Source organism: Lissotriton helveticus, chromosome 6 (genome assembly GCF_964261635.1).
Source record: "Lissotriton helveticus chromosome 6, aLisHel1.1, whole genome shotgun sequence".
In the NCBI taxonomy this organism is placed as follows: domain Eukaryota; kingdom Metazoa; phylum Chordata; class Amphibia; order Caudata; family Salamandridae; genus Lissotriton; species Lissotriton helveticus.
Window position 1 is genome coordinate 1789459883 of NC_136067.1, and position 26418 is coordinate 1789486300.

The window sequence follows — 26418 nt, forward strand, 5'->3', positions numbered from 1 at the left end:
GTAACTGGTTGAATAATTCATGCTTGGGGTGAGGGGGTAACTCGGGGTCAATACTTTGCTCATATAGGGGTATGGGCTCTATTCCCTTTCCTAGTAAGACTGGCATACACTGGTTACTGCGCTTTCCTTAATAAACAATGACAAAACAAATATTTTTAAAAGTATGCTTTTAAGATATTTGTTTTGCATTGTTCATTTAGAAGCGACGGCAGCACCCAGAAAGAAAATCAGCCCCTCAGCAGTGAACCTGGACGCCACCCTGAATGAAAGAAATCGCTCCTAGGCAATCAGAAATATTCAAGCCACATATATAAACAATATAATGCAAACTGTATAATATAAGGAGAAACAGAATAAAAAGAAAAACAATGTGTAATATATATTCTATCTTTAAAAGCAATGGAGCGGTGCACTGCCAGGGTGTAATGGCATGTAATAATGAAGCACGATCAGTTTCTTCGTTGGTACCGTCTTTATTGAAATATATCCAAAGAAAAAATACATCAGCCAACGCGTTTCGTTCTAGGAGCGAACTTCGTCAGGGCTGGAAAAAGAACATAAGTAACATACATAAGTGCTATGTAACATAAACAGCGAACAACCACATTATGATACTAACAAATGAATGACAAAAAAATGACAAAACACCATAAACGACAAAGGGTGCTGTTAAAAAGTGGGATCAAGGCCACACATACAGGATATTGTATTAAAAAGACATGGGATCAAGGCCACACATATATAATATGACATTAAAAAGACATGAACAACAAATAAAGACCTATCAGTCACCATCGGGCGAGTCATGGTCCCAAGTGCTGGTCAAGTCTGTACAGTATAACAACATATCTAAGTACATAAGGCTATTTACAGGACCTGTGCAATATACCTAGTGGGATGTAGTGGGTGGCAACGTGTCATAAAACTGAATGTAACCTAGGTTGTAAACAACCTTGATTAAATGCAGAGAATGACAAATCAAATCCATGGTGGTGCAGTGGTACTCCCTCTGGAGCTTTAGAAACATAGAATCTGTGGTGGTGTACTCGTAATTTATATAGGTCTGATGGGACATAGGATGTTTTACGTGAAAACAGTATGTTGGTGGGTGGACCTTTAAAATTACAAAAACTCAATCTAAGTCCCTACGCTCAGTATCAAGCAAGTGTAGTATATAAACTATATACATACCGATAAGTATATGGTGAAAGACGTCACTAATGGTGAACTGAGGTCCAATAACCTTCAAGTTGTAGTATTCACCGAAATGCGGCGTCAGTCTCCATAATAAGGGCCAACGATCGGAGACCTGAAGAATAAAGGAAATAAACAACGGTAGTCCAAATCATCCGATAAGTATTAGAGAATAATTACATGGATAAACCAAATGTGGCTACCTAGGGGGGGAGCAAGCATAGTGTTTATCCCAAAGCCTGAGCAGTATATATAACATGATAGGGGCGAGGAAGTATCTTCAAATACGTCCAAGCAGAAAATTAGAACACCAAAGGTATCTAAAAAGAAGGAGCAATTCTATACATATTAGACATCGGGGAATGTCTATAACCACTAAGGATTTCTGGGAAAGCCCCGGGTGTCTATGATGAAGAAACCCGATCTAAGCATTTGAGACCATGGAAAAGTGTCCACAAGCGGTGCAGGGTGTCCTGGGTAAAGTAAAAGGACAAAGCAACAAGGGCCCTTACCGTCGGGGATTGGCGAGTGTGTCTACATGAAAGATGAACACATCGGGTCAACAAACAAAAGGCATGCGTAAGGGCTGCGTGGCAAGATTTGGTAGGAGCAAGGGGATATACAAGGAAGGGTGCATAGACGTTGTGAATACAACCGTAGCCCTCAAATGTACGAAATGTATTTGTAAAGGATGCCAAAGTAAAGAAAAGAAAACACCAACACCAAATGTCATTCAAAAAAGCAGAGCTGGCAAGGTCAACAGCAAAGCTCACTAAAAATGAGGGGGTAAGTTGAAAAGGCAACACACGAGCGGAATGACAAGTGGTCATCCGCTCATATGGGAAAAGTAAACAGAATGTACAAGAGGCTTATTACAGTGGGCTTACCTACAATGACGGTCTTGACCTGTCCCGGCAATTCTTGCAATGACCAAGATGCCGAAACAGGCTCCTTTATATTTTAAAGCCCAAGCGCGAAACACCAAATAAGCCAGGGGCAGGGAAGACAGCCTGCATTGGCCCAGGGCCAACTCTTGGAACGCTAGGCATGTGGTCCCAACCTGTGTTTCAAGCACTGACACGGACAGCTGCGAGGAGACATCAAGTCTTTCTTTGAGCGGAAACTAGGCAACCAGCTAGTAAACAAAAGGTATCCAACGGAAAAGAAGGAAGTACTGCAAACCACAAGGTGTGTGCATTGCGCCTAGTTGGAACATTAAGAATCCCGCTGCCGTAATAGAAATAAACGCCTGAGAGAATGAGGCCCTGGCTACCTTAAAAGAAAAAAAGGGTGGGGAAAAAAGGGGAAAAAGGGGCGATTAAGCCAATGCGGGGTGGATTAATGTTAGAATGGAAAATAAGTAAACCCCGGTTGGCCAACTATCTATAAGAAAAGATGTCAGGAAACGATATCTGTTAGGAGTCCATTTAAAGAAAAGAAAAACCACACGGGGCTGTTAATGGAAAATCCCCACAATGATGGACCGTATTGTATGTGTAAAAAATAGATAAAAAAAACCCAGGTCAACCAGTTAAGCATAAAAACAGATATCTAGTAAAGATACCTGATTGGAAAAAATCTATTGTGGGTTTTTAAGGAAACAAACCCCACAGTTATGGGCCGTGGAGAAACCCGATGTGGTGCACTTATGTGCATTTACCCAATGTTAAAAAGGCAAGGAAACAAACCCCACAATGGTGTGTCGTAGGGAAACATAATGTGGTGCACAAAAAAGTGCAGTCACCCAATATTTAAAAAGCAAGGCTACGGCCATATGCAAATGGCCATCGGTGTTAAGGCTGGGGGTGAGTGGATCAGCAACACCAAGCGGTGTGATATGGTAACCGTAAGAGATGAGTACAAGAGATCCAGCAAACATTGCTAACAATGCCATCAGCTCGGGTCTACAAAAAGACACCAATATTGTTATAAGGGAAGCAGACAAGGGGGGGAATGTGGTGGTCATGGACACCAAGGACTATATGGGCAAAATTTTGCGACAACTTAGTGATCAGGTGTGCTATGCACAAATTCGCCATAACCCCATGTCTGAATTGCAAACCACCATCAATGGGAGGTTCACGGAATGGAGAGACGAATGCTTAATTACAGATGATGAGTATAGATACCTATTTGTTGAATATGCTAGATTCCCATGCATCCACGTATTGCCTAAGGTGCATAAGGGAGGTAGGTTCCCACCAGGGAGACCCATTATTTCAGGGGTGGGTTCACCCACGGAGAGATTCTCCGAATTTGTCGACCAAACTCTACAGAAACACGTTATCAATCTCCCTGCTTATATAAGGGACAGCAAGGACATGCTCGTGAAGTTCGATGGGTACCCTTGGTCCAACGAACTATGGGGGTCATTAGGATGGAGGGCGGGGGTCCCGTGGGGGGTATTAGGATGAGCCCGCCACAGTGGAGGGCGCATCCTGCATGTTTAGCATTGTGGCTCTTAGCACCGCGCGCCACAATGCTAAAAATGCATGTGAAGCATTTACATAAACAAAGCGGCAGGAACTGCGCGGTGCCTGCCGCTTTGTTTATGTAAATGCAGGGGGGTACCACAGGTACCCCCCGTGTGCACCCCCCACCTCTCCTTCACTCTGGGGGCCCGCAAAGACCGCATGCCTTTCCGTGGTGGCATCGCCGCCACGATAAGGCATCACAAACAGCCCATGCTAATATGGCTGGCTGTGTCTATTAGACACCGCCACCATATTAGACCTTTTCCGCCCCGGTCGCAAGCCGACTGGGACGGAAAAGCGGCGGACGGTCTTTCCGTCTGCCGCGGTCCCCCCGCCATACTAATATGGCGGGGTCATTTAGCTGAGGATGGTGGGCGGATTGCCCCCGACAGGCCGGCGGTGGCTACCGCCAGCCTGGCGGGGGCAATCCGCCCGCCGTCCTAATGACCCCATAAGATTTGTTACATTGGACGCAGTGGGGCTGTATACCTGCATTAAAAAGGAATTTGGCATGATGGCAACTCAATATTATCTTGATAAGGAGGGAGCAGACCGGTATTCCCACAACGTCATGATCTTGGATATGATTATTCTTATCCTAAGTAACAATTTCTTTAAGCATGATGAAAGGTGGTTCCATCAATTACAGGGGACTGCTATGGGTTCCAGGTTTGCTCCTTCTTATGCCGGCCTCTTTATGGGCTGGTATGAGAGGGAGCATGCCTGGAACCAGTGAGCCTCCCCCTGGACCAAGCACATCGTGCTCTGGGGAGGTACATTGACGACATCATCTGTTTGTGGGCAGGATCAGTGGATGAATTGCAGACATATCTAGTGTACCTAAATGATAACCCTTACAATGTAAAGTTGACCATGTCACATCTCCATGAACAAATTGACTTTTTAGATATCCATTTCTTTGTCGATGAGGGACAGGTACACAGCACTCTGTTTAGAAAATCTACCTCATGCAACATCATATTACATGCTGCGAGTGCACATGCACGTTCGGTGATCACCAATATCCCTTATGTGGAGAAATGGTCAGAACACGTCATAATTGCAGTAGAGACAAGGAGTTTAGGTACAACATCACCAATATTAGACAACGTTTCATCAATAGGGGTTATGACCATCACACCTTTAACATAGCTGAACAAAGAATATGCAATCTTCCAAGAGCAGACATACTCCAACCATCCACCGCCAGAAGCAGGAGGGGAGGCAAGACCACAGGCATACATAGGGACAAGATCTCATTTTATACAAACTACACAGCACACAGTAGCAAGATCTTCCAGGCCTTCAGGAAACATTGGCACATACTTTGGGATATTCCCAAGTTGCGCCCGTTCAACAACCAGAAGCCTTCACTTGTGTACAGAAGGGGCCTAAGATTGAGGAGAAAACTCTGCCCCAGTTATGTCACCGCGAAGCCCCCTGACACATGGCTACCCTCTGCACCTGAAGGGTTTTTCACCTGCACAACCTGTAATGTTTGTCCATATAGTTTTAACAGACGCAAAGAGTTTTGTTACAACACCACCAAAACATATGTGATTAAACACTTCATTAACTGTAATACACAGTATCTAGTGTACACCCTAGAGTGCCCATGTCGAATGGTGCATGTGGGCAGTACAGCATGCAACCTAAAGAAAAGGATACAAGAACATTGTCGCGCGCTTCTTAATGACGATACGAGATACCCCATGACTGAACACTACCGCAATGTGCACAAGGGGAATAACACATTTAGATTCTGTGGCATTGATCATGTGCCATCAAATAACCAAGGAGGTAACAGAGAGCTCACACTGCGCCAGATGGAATCTAAATGGATTTGTAGACTCCAAGCTGTGACCAAAGGACTCAACACCGACCACGAGTTTCATTATTTTCTAAACTGACCTTACATGCTGTCAGCATCAGTCACTCTATTCTTGCACACCCCTGCTGATACACGATTTCTACTTCTGCTCTGGGATTTTGCTGTATTCAGACAGGACTACTGATCGGACACTGTTTCATTTTAACTTACCCATTCCAACCTGGTGTATTGCGCTTTACCTTCATCTATGGGGTGGCTTTTATCCTCTATTACGACTGTATCTTGGCGGCTGCCTTGAGGATAGCCACACACTCGCTCACACCCGGTGGTCACCGTGACCTCTAACAGCCTGGCATTGTTAGCAATGTTTGCTGGATCTCTTGTGCTCATCTCTTACGGTTACCATATCACACCGTTTGGTGTTGCTGATCCACTCACCCCAAGCCTTAACTCCGATGGCCATTTGCATATGGCCGTAGCCTTGCTTTTTAAGTATTGGGTGACTGCACTTTTTGTGCACCACATTATGTTTCCCTAAGGCCCACCATTGTGGGGTTTGTTTCCTTGCCTTTTTAACATTAGGTAAATGCACATGAGTGCACCACATCAGGTTTCTCCAAGGCCCATCACTGTGGGGTTGGTTTCCTTAAAAACCCACAATAGATTTTTTCCAATCAGGTATCTTTACTAGATATCCGTTTTAATACATAGCTGGTTGACCGGGGTTTGTTTATCTATTTTCTACACATACAATATGGTCCATCATTGTGGGGATTTTCCCTTAACAGCCCCGTGTGGTTTTTCTTATCTTTAAATGGACTCCTAACCGATATTATTACCTGACATCTTTTCTTATAGATAGTTGGCGAACCGGGGTTTACTTATTTTCCATTCTAACATTAATCCACCCCGCATTGGCTAAATCGCCCCTTTTTCCCCCCTTTTTTTCTTTTAAGGTAGCCAGGGCCTCATGCTCTCAGGCGTTTATTTCTATTACGGCAGCGGGATTCTTAATGTTCCAACTAGGTGCAATGCACACACCTTGTGCTTTGCAGTACTTCCTTCTTTTCCGTTGGATACCTTTTGTTTACTAGCTGGTTGCCTAGTTTCCGCTCAAAGAAAGACTTGATGTCTCCTCGCAGCTGTTCGTGATGATGCTTGAAACACAGGTTGAGACCGCACGCCTAGCGTTCCAAGAGTTGTCCCTGGGCCAATGCAGTCTGTCTTCCCTGCCCCTGGCTTTATTGGAGTTTCGCGCGCTTGGGCTTTAAAATATAAAGGAGCCTGTTTCGGCATCTTGGTTCATTGAAAGAATTGCCGAGATAGTTCAGTGACCATCATTGTAAGTAAGCCCACTGTAATATGCCTCTTGTACATTCTGTTTACTTTCCCGTATGGGCGGATGACCATTCTTCATTCCGCTCGTGTGTTGCCTTTTCAATTTACCCCCTCATTTTTAGTGAGCTTTGCTGTTGACCTAGCCTGCTCTGCTTTTCTGAATTACATTTGGTGTTGGTGTTTTCTTTTCTTTACTTTGGCATCCATTACAAATGCACTTCGTACATTTGGGGGCTACGGTTGTATTTACGTCTATGCACCCATCCTTGTATATCCCCTTGCTCCTACCAAATCTTGCCACACAGCCCTTACGCGTGCCTTTTGTTTGTTGCCCCGATGTGTTCATCTTTCATGTAGACACACTCGCCAATCCCAGACGGTACGGGGCCTTGTTGCTTTGTCCTTTTACTTTACCCAGGACACCCTGCACCGCTTGTGGACACTTCCCTGGTGTCTCGAATGCTTAGATCGGGTTTCTTCCTCTTAGACACCCGGGGTTTTCCCAGAAATCCTTATTGCTTATAGACACTCCCAGATGTCTAATATGTTTAGAATTCCTCCTTCTTTTTAGATACCTTTGGTGTTCTAATTTTCTGCTTGGACATATTTGAAGGTACTCCCTCGCCCCTATCATGTTATATATACTGCTCAGGCTTTGGGATAACCACTATGCTCACTCCACCCCTAGGTAGCCGCATTTGGTTTATCCTTGTAATTATTCTCTAATACATATCGGATGATTTGGACTACCGTTGTTTATTTCCTTTATTCTTCAGGTCTCCGATCGTTGGCCCTTATTATGGAGACTGACGCCGCATTTCGGTGATTACTACAGCATGAAGGTTATTGGACCTCAGGTCACCATTAGTGACGTCTTTTACCATATACTTATCGGTATGTATATGGTTTATATACTACACTTGCTTGATACTAAGCGTAGGGACTTAAATTAAGTTTTTGTAATTTTAAAGGTCCACCCACTAACATACTGTTTTCATGTAAAACATCCTATGTTCCATCAGACCTATAAAAATTACAAGTACACCACCACAGATTCTATGTTTCTAAAGCTCCAGAGGGAGTACCACTGCACCACCATGGATTTGATATGTCATTCTCTGCATTTAATCAAGGTTGTTTACAACTTAGGCTACATTCAGTTTTATGACACGTTGCCACCAACTACATCCCACCAGGTATATTGCACAGGTCCTGTAAATAGCCTTATGTACTTAGATATGTTGTCATTCTGTACAGACTTAACCTGCACCTGGGACCGTGACTCGCCCGATGGTGACTGATAGGTCTTTATTTTATTGTTGTTCATGTCTTTTTAATGTCATATTCTATATGTGTGGCCTTGATCCCATGTCTTTTTAATGCAATATCCTGTATGTGTGGCCTTGATCCCACTTTTTAACAGCACCCTTTTGTCGTTTATGCCATTTTGCAAATTTTTTGTCATCTTTTGTTAGTATCATGATGTGGTTGTTCGCTGTTTATGTTACATAGCACTTATGTATGTTACTTATGTTCTTTTTCCTGTCCTGACGAAGTTCGCTCCTAAAACGAAACGGCTGATGTCTGTTTTCTTTACATTTGGATATATTTAAATAAAGATGGTACCAACGAAGAAACTGATCGTGCTTCATTATTACATTCCATTACACCCTGGTAGTGCACCGCTCCATTGCTTTTCCAGTTTTGTCTCCCGAGCAGGGGGGTTGCACCCCTCAACGGCGTGTGCAGGAGTAGATTGTGCACACCGTTCATTTCATTGATACTTAGACCATACTTTGGGTGAGATCACTGAGGTTTGTGCGGCACTTGGAGTCCGCCGTTGGATCTTTGTTTCTACTATATATTTTATCTTTAATGATTATTAATTAAAAATTCTATAAAAATTGCGTAATTCAACACAATATCTAATCATACAAATTTACAATGTCATAAACAAAGTAAAGAGTTAAAAAGTGGCAATGTCTTTAAACTTTATCGACAGGTGTTTTGGCGTATTCAACGCCTTCTTCAGGAATAGCCACGCAAGAATCTGCAATTAATAAAAATACATACTTTCATTTACAGTTTTTACATCAATCCACAATTAATAAAAAACAGTATTATACATAATTTCATAAAAAATATCTCGTACCTTGCTATTGTTCATACTCAAAATATAGTCAATTAACATTTCACAAATGTACCTGTATGTACAAGAACATTAACATAGTCATCAAGTTCTCCCTATATATATATATATATACACAACCATGTACACCTCTCAATATAGGTATGTCTGAGTGCTCAAAGCAAGTCCTCACAATGGCCTTGAATAGGTCAGTGCCCAAGTGGTGAAAAAAGAGAAAGAAACACCGATATATAAGTAAGAAAAAATATTAGCAAGTTATTGATTCAAGAGTACACGACTGACCATATAAACTTACTTAAAAGATCTGTAGTAAGGACAGTTCTTAATGTTGAAGGACTGACATTAATATAATGATAAATCCAGAACTCGAATCTGCAATACAAAATGTAGACTTTCAATCCTGAATCTGACATAATGATTGACAACATAGAGACCTAATGTAGTGGTTCAACAGGGCTTCTCTAATGATGTAGACCTCTATAGTATATATAGGCCTACTATCACGCTATATCGATAAAACTCAATTTCGACGATGACATAATTCTACATTCACATAGATCACTAATATATAATGTAGGACATGCTCAAAATTGAGCATCACAATAGATTTACTGTCCCAATAGTCAAATTTCAAAAAATGGCCTCTCTATTAATGTCGGAAATGCAGTAACCGTCAACATGTACATTGAATATAGTAACTAATAATATCCAACATGAATATAGAGGCTCTCTGTTGTAATTTGTCTATCTACATAGTATGCTTATTGAGATGCATGACTTTGAGCACGTCCTCCTATTCTCTCGACAGATTACTTTCTAAGGGACACTGTTTTACTTAAAAATTAGAAGAAGATATCACTTCTACACGTGGACGTTGGTGCATCATAACGGAACGAGATATAAAATTATCAGGTACTATATTTTATGTACATGTTGACAGTTACTGCGTTTCCGACATTAGTAGAGAGGCCATTTTTTGGAATCTGACTTTTGGGACAGTATATCTATTGTGATGCTCACTTTTGAGATGTCCTACGTTATATATTAGTGATCTATGTGAATATAGAATTATGTCATCGTCGAAATGGAGAAATTGAGTTTTATCGATGTAGCGTGATAGTGGGCCTATATATACTATAGACGTCTACATCATTAGAGAAGCCCTGTTGATCCACCATATTAGGCCTCTATGTTGTCACATCATTATGTCAGATTCAGGATTGAAAGTCTAAATTTTGTATTGCAGATTCGAGTTCTGGATTTATCATTATATTAATGTAAGTCCTTCAACATTAAGAACTGTCTTTACTACAGATCTTTTAAGTAAGTTTATATGGTCAGTCGTGTACTCTTGAATCAATAACTTGCTAATATTTTTTCTTGCTTATATATCGGTGTTTCTTTCTCTTTTTTCACCACTTGGGCACTGACCTATTCAAGGCCATTGTGAAGACTTGCTTTGAGCACTCAGACATTCTTATATTGAGAGGTATACATGGTTGTGTATATATCGGGAGAACTTGACGAATATGTGAATGTTCTTGTACATAAAGGGAAATTTGTGATATGTTAATTGACTATATTTCGAGTATGAACAATAGCAATGTATGATATATTTTTTATGAAATTATGGATAATACTGTTTTTTATTAACTGGATTGATTTAAAAACTGTAAATGAAAGTATGTAATTTTATTAATTGCAGATTCTTGCGTGGCTATTCCTGAAGAAGGCGTCAAATACGTCAAAACGTACATCGATAAAGTTTAAAGACATTGCCACTTTTTACCTCTTTACTTTGTTTATGACATTATAAATTTGTATGAATTAGATATTGTGTTGAATTACGCAATTTTTATAGAATTTTTAATTAATAATCATTAAAGATAGAATATATATTGCAGTTTTTCTTTTTATTCTGTTTCTCCTCATATTATACAGTTTACATTATATTGTTCATATATGCGGCTTTAATAATTCTGATTGCCTAGGAGCTATTTTTTTCACACAGTTTTACCCTGTCCTAGGAATCACATTAATCACTGTTCAGGGGGTCATTGTTTCTTTCATTCCTGGACCCCACCCTGCCACCCCAGCAAAAAAAGCCCAGTAGCCAGTCCGGCCCTGGGCATAGACTCTTGCCGTTTTGTCAATATATTACTATGATATATTTGGGATTTTTTTTTCCACCGGATCCATTTCAAGATGACAGGTCACTGGGGTTAACTTTTCTATGACTTTATATGGTCCTTGCCATTGCCCTAATTACTTGTGATCAGAGGAGGCCATCATCAGAAGAACTATGGGGACGATTACAATCCGCCCGCCATCGCATAGGCAAAAGGGGCCGGCCACCATAGGTGCGGCAGTCCCGCAATACAAATTACAATGCACTCGCCACACTGGCGGGTGGATCCTGTATTTTTACATTGCGGCAGGTGGCAGCACCCGCCGCAATGTAAAAATACATATTTTGCATATGTATGTACAACGTGACAGGCAACGTGCGGTGCCTGCCACCTTGTACATGCAAATGTAGGGGGGTACCATAGGTACCCCCCAAGTGCAGCACCCCACCCCCCCCACACCCCCTGGGGGCCGCAACGGGCCCCCAAGGGCATTCACTGCCTGTCATTTTGCGTCAGGATCTCCGCCAAAAAAAGACAGGCATCCAAATGCACACGGCGGTGCCTGCAAAGCACCGCCAGAATACCCCCATTGTACCATGTCCCGCAAGGCGGGCGGAAAAGGACCGCCTTGCGGGACCACGGTGGACGGTCTTTCCGTCCGCCGCGGTACCATTCCCATTCCCACCGCCATTCTAATTTGGCGGTGGGAATATTGAGATTGATGGTGGGTGGTCCTCACCGCCGGCCCGGTGGTGGCGATCCGCCCGCCATCGTAATCGGCCCCTAAGACTCCGACCTCAAAAGACTGTTCCTTAGCCTTTTTGTCATATTGCCTTTTCTGAGTGTCTTGGGCCTGTTCTAGGCTATTTCTCACAAGTTCGGCAAACCTGTTCCATGAGCTTAGAAATGAAAGGGGTCCCCTAATCCGTAGGATTTCTCAGGGAAATCCTACCCTAGAAAAAATGTTGATCATTGCCTTGGCTTCTTGGATGGTGTTAGGTTGTCTCAAAGCGACGGATTCCAGAAAGCGCGTAGCGTAATCAATCAAGTCCAATACATATTAGCACCAGCTATGAGAGGGTAGAGGGGTCCTATTGTGTCCATGCCTACCTGGGAAAAAGATTCCTCTATCACTGGTAAAGGTCTTAGGGGTACTCGGCTGGGAAGGGACCGGCTGTTTTTCTTGCATATAGGGCACTCTTTGCTACATTTTTTAATCTGTTGACATATTCCAGGCCAGGAAATATTTTCTAATATGGCTTTTTCCATTTTCTCAATGCCAAAATGACCCCCTAATAGATGATTGTGTGCTAAAAATAAAACCTTTTCTCTAAAAGGTTAGGGGAATAGCAGCTGAGAAGGTTGAGGTTTCCCCTCTTTTCTATATAACAACCCCATCCGAAGATTGAATTGTGGACCTTCTTGGTTTGGGTCTTCTACTTTAGTAGCTCTGTTCCACGCCTCACGTAGTGTAGGGTCTTCTCATTGAGGTGTGTGAAAATTCCTATTGGTCTCCCATCTAACCTCATCATTATATGTGGATAAAGCCACTTGGGACAATTTTTTTCTCTTCTCCCTTCTTTGGGTGCAGAGACAGAATATCACATCAAAAATATCGATTTAGACAAATATCGAGTTAAAAATATCGTGGGTCAGAAATACCGACAGACAAATTGTCGCGGTCAAGAATATCGAATTTAGGTAAGTAATATCGATGTTAAAAATATCGTATTGAAAAGTATCGTTTGCAAAAATATAGTTATTAAAAATATCGATTTTTTATTGTTATGTATTTTAGTATATATTTTACATATATATGATGTCTTTTTTTGTATAAGATTTGTTTGTATTTTTAATATACGTAACATTTTTAGGTATTGATTTTTTTAAATTTGATTTTTGTGTTTTTAGTTCCGTAGTGGGCTGTGAGATTATAGGGAAATAGGGTGGGAAGTAATTTAATTATATGACATGTATTGAATATTTTTTATTTATTATTACTTTTTAATTGAGATATTATAGTGTTAAATGGGTAAAGTTATTTATTATTAATTAATTAATAATTAGTTGTTAATTAATTTTAATGAGTTCATTGGTAATGAATTATGGTAATTGTGTAATTAATTTTAAGTGTGTTTTGTGGTGTTTATAGGTGTAAAGGGTGGGAAGGGTGGGAAGTAATTTATTTGTAATTAATGAATTAATAATTAGTTGTTAATTAATTTTAATCAATTCATTCGTAATTAATTATGATAATTGTGTAATTAATTTTAGGTGTGTGTTGTGTTTATAGGAGTAAAGGGTGGTAAGTATTTTCTGTTTAATTATTATATAGTTGTTAATGTTAATTATTTGAAATTTATTTTGTGCAATGGTTTATTTTTTCTGTGTTGTTTTTACTTTTAAAGGGGTAAAAGGTGGATATTAAATACTTTTTAAAATATTTAATTATCAGTTGGTAATAGTAATTGATTTTCTTTTAAAAATAATATTTAATTATGTATTATTATTTTATAGTTTAATTTAGGTGTGTGTTGTGGATATTATAGGGTAAAGCATGTGTACTCAATGAATGTTTATTTTTTTATTAAGATTTTAAATTGATTATTAATTATGTTAATTATGGAAATAAATGTAATTAAAATGTTGAAGTGTTTTGTTATTGGTGTGGTGTTATAGGGTAGGAAATAAAATTAATACATTTATGTTTTAATACTTTTTTTGTTTGTTAATATTTTCTACTTTAAAATAATTATTGTTTAGAAATGTATTTATTAATTTATTTTGTATATTATTTGTAGGTTTTTGTTACACGTAATTAATATTATATGTGTTCTTTTTATATGTTTAATATACTTAATTTTATATTTTGTAATATTGTTTATTTATTATGATTTTTAAAATTTAATATTTTTTGTTTTTTTCTATTGTTAAAGTGTTAGTAGTAATTTTTGTTTCTTTGCTATCCAACACTTTCCCTAATGTTGCAATCACAGGAGTGGGAATAGTATTTCTTACCTCTCTACTATTCAGCACTTTCCCAACTCTTGCACTCACTGGAGTGGGAACAGTAATGTTTACCCTTCCGCTATTCAACACTTTCCCTACTGTTGCACTCAATGGAGTGGGAATAGTAATTTTTACCCCTCCCCATCCAACATTTTCTCTACTGTTACACTCACAGGAGTTAGAATAGTAAATTTAATTCCTCCGCTATCCGACACTTACCCTACTTTTGCACTCACTAGAGTGGGAATATTAATTTTTACCCCTCTTTTTACCCCTCCACTATCCAATACTTTCCTTACTGTTGCACTCACTGGAGTTGGAATAGTAAATTTAATCATTTAGCTATCTAACACTTTCCCTTTTGTTGCACTTATTGTATTGGGAAATGAAAGTTACATTTTTTTAAATAGTTTACTGTTTTAATTTATTATAGCAGTTTTTTATTTTAAACTATTGTGTGTGTGTATATATATATATATATATATTATTTTTATATAATTTTAAAGTTTAAAAATTTAAAAAAGATAATAGTTAATACATTATTTTAAAGTAAATATATGTATATGTAAAAATATTGTTTGTGTTTATTTTTTAATTAAGTTTATTTGTTATATATAGTTAAAATGTATATTACATTTAATTTATTTTGTTAAAAATAATATTAATATTTAATATATTTACTTTATATTATTTTATTTTATATATATTTTTAAATCGATATTTTTTACAACTATGGGCTAGATGTAGGTGGCTAAATACCGGTCGGTAAAGCCAAAATTCGGTAAATTTCAGCGTTACCGACTGGTATTTAGCCCTGCGCGATGTAGGTATTACCGAATGCCATCGGTAATAATGAATATGTAAATTAAAGGGAAACAGTTACCGATTCCTTATTTACCGATCGGTCAACACTGAAACCTCAAAATACCGATTCGGTAAATAGGAAATCGGTAAAAATTCGGTAATGCGATGTACAAAAATTCGGTAATACCGAATTTGTCTAAATTCGGTATTTAAGAATCGGTAATTACCACTGACCCAGAGCAGGTGGTAATCAGGTGCAGTGCATAAAAAGAGCCCCAAAATGCAACAGTGTTAACACAATGGCGGCCCTCTACGTCATAGCAAGGCGGCTACGTTTGCGAGCAGCAGGACAGAGGGTGTGGAGACGGGAAGAGCGTGTGTACAGACTGCGTGTCACACTATCCCAAATGACTAAGCCAGAAATCCATGACAGGTACAGGCTACACCCACACACCATCCTTGACCTGATACGGGACCTGCAACCATATCTGGAGCATCAGACACCAAGGGTGCACGCAATAACCACCCATGTACAGGTACTCTGTTGCCTGCACCTCCTGGCATCAGGAAGTTACCAGAGTGTGATAGCCGCAGCAGGTGGTGTGTCACAGAGCTGCCTGTCCCGTTTCTTAAACTCCAATATGGACGCCATGATGCAGCGAATGCATCACTACATACGCTTCCCCAGCACACAGGCGGAGCTGCAGAAGACCAAGCTGGATTTCTACCAAAAGGCACAGTTCCCACATGTAATAGGCTGCATCGATGGGACCCACATACAATCTGCCCACCTGCAGCTACAGAATACATATACCGCAACTGCAAATCCACTCACTCCATCAACGTGCAGGTGATATGTGATGCAAACTTCATCACTGACATTGTGGCCAAATTCCCAAGGAGTACCCATGACTCCTGCATATTCCGGAACAGTGGGATCTATACACATCTGGCTGCTGGTGAATTCGGAGAAGGATACCTACTAGGTAAATCAATGTGACACACCCTGATGTATACCTTGGATTAACAAATTGGTGACTCAAATTAATGGTACTTTCTTTCCCATTTAGGTGACAGCGCATATGCTGTCCGGTCATTCATACTAACTCCATACCTCAACCCATCCACCCCAAGGGAGAGGAGATACAATGTGGCACATGAAAGCACGCGCAACGTTGTGGAGCGCACCTTTGGACTATTAAAAAGCACGTTCCGTTGCCTCCACAAAAGTCGAGGTTCACGTCAGTACCGCCCCATCACCTGCTGCAAAATAATAGCAACATGTGCAATGCTGCATAACCTTGCATAACCTTGCCAAGGAACAGCAGTGGAACTAACTGACTTCGAGGACGAGAGTGAGGACAATCCACAGCCAGAGCCCAGCGCAGCTGGTGTGGCAGCAGCACCCGATGGGAGACACAGACAGGCTGAGATAACACACAACTATTTCTGAGTGAGTAAGGAGACATAGCCAGGTAATGTATTTGAGTGATGGTGTTTAATGAACAGTGCACACCACCAAGATCAGAACCAGTGCCCATACACCCATGGGTTACATCACTCATTTCTATGCAACCATATAATGGCTGGCTCTATTTCTTGTGCCCACGCACTGCACTGCCATGTTCCTTTGCCCCACTGTCTGCACTGCCAGTTTGTCCAGGGCCAGCGCTGTGGCATTCGCTGCAACTCCCGGTCTCGGTGGGAGAGGGCGTAATTCTACTACGGCTAGTAGCCTCCTCACTTTCCCCCCATCTGCTGTAGTGGCCACCTTGTCTGTTTGCAGCAGTTCAAGTGCTGAGGTCACTGTGACCATCCCCCTAGCCACATCCCGACTACAGTGTGCCATCTCCTCCTGCATGGCTATTGAGCATCTGCACATGAGAGAGGTAGCAGTGGACAGGCGGTTCACCGCCTTGGTGTAAGCAGCCAGTCTCTGTCACTCCCTGCGCCTAGACAGGCGGTCCGCCTCCAAATTGCTGCAGAGCTGCCTCACAGCCGATGCCACATCACTCATGCCCTAAGCCATGGTGGTGTTAATGGCACTGATGCCCTTTTCTATGTGATGCATGTGAGCATTCATGTGTGCCATCTCCCGCTGCACTGACCTAATCGCTCTCCCTTGCAGGCGCTGGGCCTTCAGCATGTTGCCTTCAAGCCCAGCGAACACACTGCCATCTTCGCCCTGGATGTGAGGACTAGCTGCCCTTGCGGCGTCTGGAGGATGTGTGGGTGCGCTCTGATGGGGACAGGGATCTTGCCCTGTTGCCGTCCTCAGCCACTGTTGACTGTTGGCCCCCTGTGCTGTCCTCCTCAGACACCTCCATCTACTGGAGGGTGGCCACGGCATGCCTCCTGCCTGACGGTGGTGGTGGAGTTGATTGTGGCGGTGGCGTTGTCTGGAGCTGTGGTGATGGTGGTGGTGGTGGGGTTGTGTGCCCTGCAGGCGACTGGTCCTCCTCTTCTTGTCTCCCCTCTGGCCTGGGTGCCTTCCCTCTGCTCCCCTCTGCTGCACTGCGAGATGTCTCGCCTGTAAAGACAGAATGTAGATATGTTCACTTGTCTGGCAGCATTTGCATTGTAATAAACATTATGCCTGCCAATCACACTAACTGTCCTCTGCTTGCTAATTGCTGTCACATGCCGTTGGGTTTGCTAGACTGCCTGTTCTGAACAGGTGTTACTTCTGACTACATCTCCCATAATGCTTTGTAGGTTATGAGTAAAACATGGACTGGAGTGGGAGTCCCTACTCCTGAGGCCTGAGCCGGGAGGATCATTTTAAAAATTACTTCGTAATTACTTTTAACTTGTGTAGCATTTATTCCCCGTGTGTCCTCTCCCCTTCCCTTTGGCACTTGATTTGAACGCGCGCTGCTTAGAATCATGAGCGTCAGACAAGGCAAAGGTGACTGATTGATTTTAATCGTTTCCCTTAGTTAGGCGGCAGACTACTTGCTTTGCCCTTGTGGGTGTGGCCGAATCACGGGCCGTCATCTGCGGGGACTAACTGAGTTTACTGAGATAGGACAGCGGCCATCTTAGTGAGGGCTCGCAGTGCACGTCGCTCGGCCGACTGCATAAAACCAGAGAAGGCACGTGAGCAATCCTTCTGCTTAGCACTTTACTCCTGAGGCTTGAGCCGGGAGGATCATTTTAAAAATTACTTCGTAATTACTTTTAACTTGTGTAGCATTTATTCCCCGTGTCTCCTCTCCCCTTCCCTTTGGCACTTGATTTGAACGCGCGCTGCTTAGAATCCTGAGCGTCAGACAAGGCAAAGGTGACTGATTTTAATCGTTTCCCTTAGTTAGGCGGCAGACTACTTGCTTTGCCCTTGTGGGTGTGGCCGAATCACGGGCCGTCATCTGCGGGGACTAACTGAGTTTACTGAGATAGGACAGCGGCCATCTTAGTGAGGGCTCGCAGTGCACGTCGCTCGGCTGACTGCATAAAACCATACGTCAATGGCTCCGCGCAGCGGACGCGCATTGCGGGCGCGCCAGTCGCGCGCCGGAGTCAAGCCAGAGTCCTGCCCGTCTGCGCCCGTCCGCGATCGAACGGGGCGCAGGGCAGGACTCCACGATCTCTCCTATCAAACTATTGTCACAGCCCCGGGCGGGGATCATCATAGATTACACTATTCGAAAACTGACCTTATCTCACTTGGTAAGAATCTAAGTCAGCCATGCTTCCACACCATAGACCCTGATATGCTACCTTTGCACTGCAATATTTGTAGTATATCACTCCCCACAATAAATAAAACTACTGGACTGATAGCCAAACTTAAGATGACACTGTTGAACTGCAGATCGATGACAAAGCATAAAATGGAAATCTACGACCTATTAGAAAAAAACGATCTCGACGTCATGTTTCTAACCGAAACATGGCTAGAAGAGTCATCTTCCCCTGACATTCTAGAGGCTATACCTGCCAACTATAGTCTTCTGAGAATTGACAGGCTAAAACAACGTGGGGGTGGGCTTGCACTCATCTGTAAATCTGAGTTAGATGTACTTTAACTAAATCCGCCATTATTAACAGTGAGTGCGGTATATTTACTATAAAATTGGAATCCACTAATACAATTACAGGTCTACTTATTTATCGACCTCCAGGATCACCGGGTCCTTTCTGTAGTCAACTTATTGAAGCTTCCACCCAGCTTGCAATAAGACACAAAAATCTTATTATTTTAGGCAACCTAAATCTTCATTTTGAAGATACCAATGCAAAAGAAGCGCAAATTTTTAAAACGGCTCTTAACTCGCTGGATTTAAAACTGCTGTCCACTAGTCCTACTCATCAACAAGGGCATCTTCTAGACCCTATTTTTGCAAGTTGGGAGGGAATTGAAATCTTTCCCCCTATCCCTTTAATCTGGTCTGACCATTATATGGTAAACTTTGAAATTACAAGAAATCTCACAAAAAGTGCCCCTACTAAAACCCATTTTCATAAGCGCCGTAACTGGAAAAATTTTACTCCGGAACTTTTCAAAAGCGCACTAGAAGAGCAACCATTACCCACAGGGCATTTTTTACAAGAGGCATGGAAAAATTACGAACTATGGTTGAGAAATGCATTGGATAAAATTGCTCCATGGACTACTAAACCCCCAGTCAGACGATCTAAATCCGCGCCATGGTTCACTGAGAAACTCAAACTAGCAAAAGCCCAATGCAAATCAACAGAACGCAAATGGAGGAAAAGTTATGCTCCAGAACTTAAGGAAAGTTATAAAATTGAGATAAAAAAAGATCAAAAAATGGTTAGAGAAGAGAAAAGCGATTTTTTCAAAAACAGAATAGAGGAGGCAGACAATCCCACGAAGGAATTGTTCTGCGTCTACAAAGAACTTACAAACTCCACTCGATTAGATACCCAAGACACATATTCCACTGAAATATGTAAACAAATCGCAGACTTTTTCGTAGAAAAAGTGGAGAAAATTCATGCCACCTTCACTAAACCTACTAACCTAGTAAACATTGTAAATAATAAAGTTCCCCTTATACAAAACCCTGTACTTACCACGTTTACTACGCCAGACAATAAGGATTTACTGAATATCATCAATGGAATACAGTCAGGATCACCCAGTGATGTGTGTCCACAGGAAAAAAGTAAGGATATTATGGAAAACACACTAATCAATCATATTAGCCATATGATTACCTTATCCTTTCAGGAGTGTACTGTTCCAGAAGCTTGGAAAATAGCGCAAGTGATACCTTTAAAAAAACAAAACCTAACATTCCAATCTCCCAACTTCAAAACCTAAGACCCATTTCACTTCTCCCATACTGTGCCAAGATCATTGAAAAAATAGTAAACAAACAACTTATGGCATTCTTGGAAAAAGAAATCCTGCTTCACCCTTCCCAATCGGGATTCAGACCAGGCTATTCTACCGAATCAGCAGTCCTTTACTCTACTGAGTGTATCCGCAAGATGGTGGACGAGGGCGAGACGGCAGCGTTGGTCATGTTGGACCTTAGTGCAGCATTCGACACCGTGCTGCACTCAACGCTGCTGTCTCGTCTCTCGGACATTGGAGTAAAGGGCCCAGCACTTGCCTGGCTTGAATCTTTTCTAACCAATAGATCGTTTCAGCTACACTGCCCACCCTTCAGATCATCTCCTCGCAAAGTGAGCCATGGGGTTCCACAGGGCTCCAGTTTGAGCCCTACATTATTCAACATCTATATGGAGCCCCTGGCACACATTGTAGAGGATTTTGGGGTGGGAATTGTCAGCTATGCTGACGACACTCAATTAATGTTCAAACTAACACCGGACAGTAAAGAATATGCCACCAACTTTTCAAACTGTATGTCGGCAGTTGCCACTTGGATGGACAATAATTGTCTCCGCCTGAATGGAGACAAGACCGAGGTATTGGTGGTAGGGAAAGAAATCTCCGTATGGTCTTTGGCATGGTGGCCCAGTGAACTGGGTGAATTACCCAGTCCGGTAGAAACGGTAAAAAACCTAGGGGTCATGCTGGACTCAAACCTCTCTGGCAAGACTCAAGTTAATAAAATAACAGGAAAATGCTTTGGCATATTGAAAGTCCTTCGAAAAGTACTTGATCTTATTCCCATCGAGGTTAGAAAAACAATAGTCCATTCCCTAATAACACCCCATTTAGACTATGGAAATGCCCTCCTGATAGGTCTCAACCAGAAGGGCCTTCACCAGCTTCAATGCATACAAAATGCAGCTGCACGATTGGTATTGGGTCTTTCGAGAAAAACATCCACTAAAGCAGCCTTAGCAAAGCTTCATTGGCTCCCCATTAAGGAGAGAATCAGATTCAAGAGTCACTGCTATGCCCATCGGATAGCTCACAATAAAGGCCCCATTTATCTTAGAAGTCTTCTGACCATCCATCGTCCGACAAGAGACTTAAGATCATCAGGCATGATGCAATTTAAAATACCACGAATTATAAGAGCTAAAATGGGAGGCAAATCCTTCCGTTACTTGGCCACAAAATATTGGAATACTCTTCCACTCCAACTGCGGATGGAACCTTCCGAAACGAGATTCAGGGCAAAACTAAAAACTCTTTTATTCCCGAATTTATAACTGACCGGATGACCCCCCTGCCTCTTTTCCTCTAGATTGATTTGTTAGCTGTTAGCTTTGTGCTGCCAGGCGCTTTATAAACTTCATTATTATTATGCCTCTCTGGGGATTGGGGGTGGGGTGGGGGGTGCACAGCATGCTGTGCATGCATCTTACCTTGTTTTGTGGCACCTCTGACAGAGCTGTCTGCATCGCCAACGCAACCTACACTCTCCGGCTGGAGGGTGGATTCAACCATGAGCTCCAGGGATGTTGGTGCAGGTGCTCTGCTCCTCCCTCCACCAGTTTTGCTGGCCTGCTTCTGCCTCTCCTCCATCCTTGCCTTTGCAGTCTTCCTCAGGTAGTACCATCTTCTTTTTAATATCCTCAATGGAGCGCTGGGTGACTCCGATGGCATTTATCTTGCTCTGAATAGCAAGCCAGATGTGTCTTTTCTGCGATTCAGGCACATGCAGGGACTGCTTGCCAAACAACTTCTCATGGTCCTTGGTGACTTCTTCGATGAGGACCTCCAGCTCCCTCTCGCTAAACTTATGTTTTCTTTTCCTTTCTGCTCCCTCCTTCTCTCTCTCCTGGTTTGCCATTTTGCTAGGTTTTGTTCGGAAAAGAGGCTGTGTTGCTCCTGGCTCCTCTGCTCAGCTACCTGCCTCGGTAACCGGTCCCAGGATGCTTGTTTCCGGCCCAGGGAAGACATGGCTTGGCAGTTCGGGCTGGACTGTTCCCATGAGGCACAGGGTCAGACTAATTTGCATATGGCCATGTCTGAACTGGGGTAGCGGAGTGAGCTAAAGAATGATGATGGATTAAACTCAGATTAGTTTACTGGGGGTGAGTGCTTGCAATGTTCAACACTCCGTCCTTCATCCCTTTTGGTTTTGCTTTGTTTGCCCTTGTTAGATTTGGGGGTATCTGGTTGGCACAGGTAGGTACTTGTGACAAATAGGGACCCTCGCCTCTAGTCAGGATAAGGGGAATACACTCATAAAATAACCCCTGCTCACCCCCTCGGTAGCTTGGCATGAGCAGACAGGCTTTATCTCAGAGGTGTTGTGTTAAGCATTTGTGACCACATACAGAAACCCAGTGACAACACTACAGATGGACACCACACAAGGTTTTATATAAAAAATAAGTATACTTTATATAGAGTTCCCACAAGACCATAAACGACAAAAATACACAATACTGTTACTTTAAGATGGTAGATTTTAACTTAGTTCAGTTCAGTTCTTAGATGCGACACTTTGCGTCAGTGTACCTTAGGTTGCATTGCGCTTCCACGACAAGCAAAGTTGCAGCGATGGGAATGCGACAATGTTCAGATACAAAGAAATAAAGACGTGAAATCTTCCAGATGGGGCACGCTTCTCGGGGATGCGAGAAGTTCTCGGTTCGATGCTTGGACTGCAGCAGCGACACCCTGACGATGCAACGGCAACAGCTCAAGCGGCGACACTCTTCTCCCACGATGCGTGAAGCTTCCACTCGATGCGACAACTACCACGGCGACATCCACGATGCGATGGCAGCAGCTACGATGGCGGCACGCTTCTCAGGGATGCGAGGTGCTCTTCTTCGATGCGATGCAGTGCGACAGTTCTAGCGGCGACGCCCTCCTTCGGAGTTGCGACAGCAGGCACAGCGACAGTGACACGCTTCTTCTCGTTGAGCCACGCTTCCAGCTCCTTACGACACGCAGTTCCTCAGAAGGCCCAAAACAGCAGCAGGCCCTTCCAAAGAACTCTGGGGAGCTGGGGGGTGAAGCCTGTAGTCCCTGAGACTTTAGCAGGAGGCAAGCTCTTTTTCAGGCCCTTGGAGATCCTTCACAAGTTTCTCCTTCCTTTGGCAGTAAGGCAACCACTGCAGGTCAATCCCCCAAGCAGCACTTCAGCTTGGGAATATTCTCTCCTCAGTTTCTCCAGGTACCTCTCCTCAGTAAAGGTTTCTTCTTGTAGTCCAAAGTGATCTAATTTCATAGGATCAGGGTCCCAATATTTATACCCCAAAATCCTTTGTTCTCGGAGGGGAGAGGGGTCTTTGCTCAGTCCAAACCAGTTCTGAAGCACTCTGTTTACCAGACTTCTAATTTCCTTTCACAGTTCAGGCCAGGCACATCAGACGCCCCACAGAAGGTGGAGCCAGCATTGTGGAAGGCAAGTACAGCCCTATTCAAGGTTCAGGTGCAACACCCCCTCTCATCTAGATGCAGATCTCTCTATTCACCACTGGGTGACTCATCCTGTCTCTTGGAATTTCCCAGCCCTGTCACTCACAAAACCAGACAAAGGAATACACAACCTAGCAGAGGCAGGTTTGAATGGTTAGACAACCAAATACCTACTTTCTAAAAGTAGTATTTGCAAACACAGAATGTTAAAAGCAACTTCACTAAAAGATGTATTTTATCATTCTGCGTTCAGGCATACTAAACTCGAATCTCTACCAAATAGCCAAACATGGAACCACTGATTAATACATCAATTTACAAGAGGGGGCACTTGCACTGTAGAACTGGGTAACAGTGGCACTGTGCCCAAAGCATCTAAAATCAGCAAAAATACATGAGGCAACAGTACAAAATGGAAGCGAGACCCAAGCCAATGGTGCCAGGTCTAACAGCCCTAAGTTGGCAGGGTATGCCCAGACGTGGGTCCCTTGCTCACTTTGCCACTGGTTTCAAGCTAGCCTGGCTGATGACGACTGATTAGCCAGAAACCGGTCCCAGGATGCTTGTTTCCGGTCCAGGGAAGACATGGCTTGGCAGTTCAGGCTGGACTGTTCCCATGAGGCATAGGGTCAGACTAATTTGCATATGGCCATGTTTGAACTGGGGTGGCAGAGTGAGCTAAAGAATGATGATGGATTAAACCCAGATCAGTTGACTGGGGCTGAGTGCTTGCAATGTTCAACACTCCGTCCATTATCCCGTTTGGTTTTGCTTTGTTCACCCTAAGTTGGCAGGGTATGCCGAGACGTGGGTCCCTGCTCACTTAGCCACTGGATTCAAGCTAGCCTGGCTGAGGACGGCTGATTAGCCAGAAACCGGATCCAGGATGCTTGTTTCCAGTCCAGGGAAGACATGGCTTGGCAGTTTGGGCTGGACTGTTCCCATGAGGCACCGGGTCAGACTTATTTGCATATGGCCATGTCTGAACTGGGGTGGCGGAGTGAGCTAAAGAATGATGATGAATTAAACCCAGATCAGTTGACTGGGGGTGAGTGCTTGCAATGTTCAACACTCCGTCCATCATCCCCTTTGGTTTTGCTTTGTTCGCCCTAAGTTGGCAGGGTATGCTCAGACGTGGGTCCCTTGCTCACTTTGCCACTGGATTCAAGCTAGCCTGGCTGATGACGGCTGATTAGCCAGAAACCGATCCCAGGATGCTTGTTTCCGGTCCAGGGAAGACATGGCTTGGCAGTTTGGGCTGGACTGTTCCCATGAGGCACAAGGTCAGACTAATTTGCATATGGCCATGTTTGAACTGGGGTGGCGGAGTGAGCTAAAGAATGATGATGGATTAAACCCAGATCAGTTGACTGGGGCTGAGTGCTTGCAATGTTCAACACTCCGTCCATCATCTGGTTTGGTTTTGCTTTGTTCACCCTAAGTTGGCAGGGTATGCCCAGACATGGGTCCCTTCCTCACTTTGACACTGGATTCAAGCTAGCCTGGCTGATGACGGCTGATTAGCCAGAAACCGGTCCCAGGATGCTTGTTTCCGGTCCAGGGAAGATATGGCTTGGCAGTGTCGGCTGGATTGTTCCATGAGGCACAGGGTCAGACTAATTTGCAAATGGCCATGTCTGAACTGGGGTGGCAGAGTGAGCTAAAGAATGATGATGGATTAAACCCAGATCAGTTGACTGGGGGTGAGGGCTTGCAATGTTCAACACTCCGTCCATCCCCTTTGGTTTTGCTTTGTTCGCACTAAGTTGGCAGGGTATGCCCAGACATGGGTCCCTTGCTCACTTTGCCACTGGATTCAAGCTAGCCTGGCTCATGATGGCTGAGTAGCCAGAAAAAGGACCCAGGAAGCTTGTTTCCGGTCCAGGGAAGACATGGCTTGGCAGTTCAGGCTGAACTGTTCCCATGAGGCACAGGGTCATACTAATTTGCATATGGCCATGTCTGAACTGGGGTGGCGGAGTGAGTTAAAGAATGATGATGGATTAAACCCAGATCAGTTGACTTGAGATGAGTGCTTGCATTGTTCAACACTCCGTCCATCATCCCCTTTGGTTTTGATTTGTTCGCCCTAAGTTGGCAGGGTATGCCCAGACGTGGGTCCCTTGCTCACTTTGCCACTGGATTCAAGCTAGCCTGGCTGATGACGGCTGATTAGCCAGAAACCTATCCCAGGATGCTTGTTTCCGGTCCAGGGAAGACTTGGCTTGGCAGTTCGGGCTGGACTGTTCCCATGAGGCACAGGGTTAGACTAATTTGCATATGGTCATGTCTGAACTGGAGTAGCCGAGTGAGCTAAAGAATGATGATGGATGAAACCCAGATCAGTTGACTGGGGGTGAGTGCTTGCAAAGTTCAACACTCCGTCCATTCCCTTTGGTTTTGCTTTGTTCCCCCTTCACATGGGCCCTCCGAATTGATCGCAGGGGGGTAAACATGGGTCCCTCCTTTCCATGCACACTTTTCCCCACACACCCCTTTTTGCAATAGGAGCCTGTGTTCATGTTGGGTACACAGGCTCCCATTAAATTCAATAGAAGTCTGACTGAACAGAGTCCGTAAACATACGGACACATCGTAATCGGTCGCTGGGACTCCCGGAGAGCGATTCATACGGAAAGTTTTCCGGAACCGACTCGTCAGGAAGACTTTCCTAACGAGATTGTAATCGGCCCCTTAGTAGCAGACTACATCATATTCTTATT

General features: G+C 43.2%; 1 long non-coding RNA gene across 1 annotated transcript in view; it reads right to left on the reverse strand.

The window, feature by feature from the left end:
- Positions 1-424: 424 nt before the first annotated feature.
- Positions 425-26418, reverse strand: part of LOC144761901 (uncharacterized) — a 63494-nt gene continuing 37500 nt past the window's right edge. Inside the window, exons 3-4 of the long non-coding RNA XR_013595939.1 lie at positions 1192-1309; positions 425-544 (exon numbers count right to left, since the gene is read on the reverse strand). This is a non-coding gene — a long non-coding RNA (uncharacterized LOC144761901). The remainder of the gene's footprint in view (positions 545-1191; positions 1310-26418) is intronic.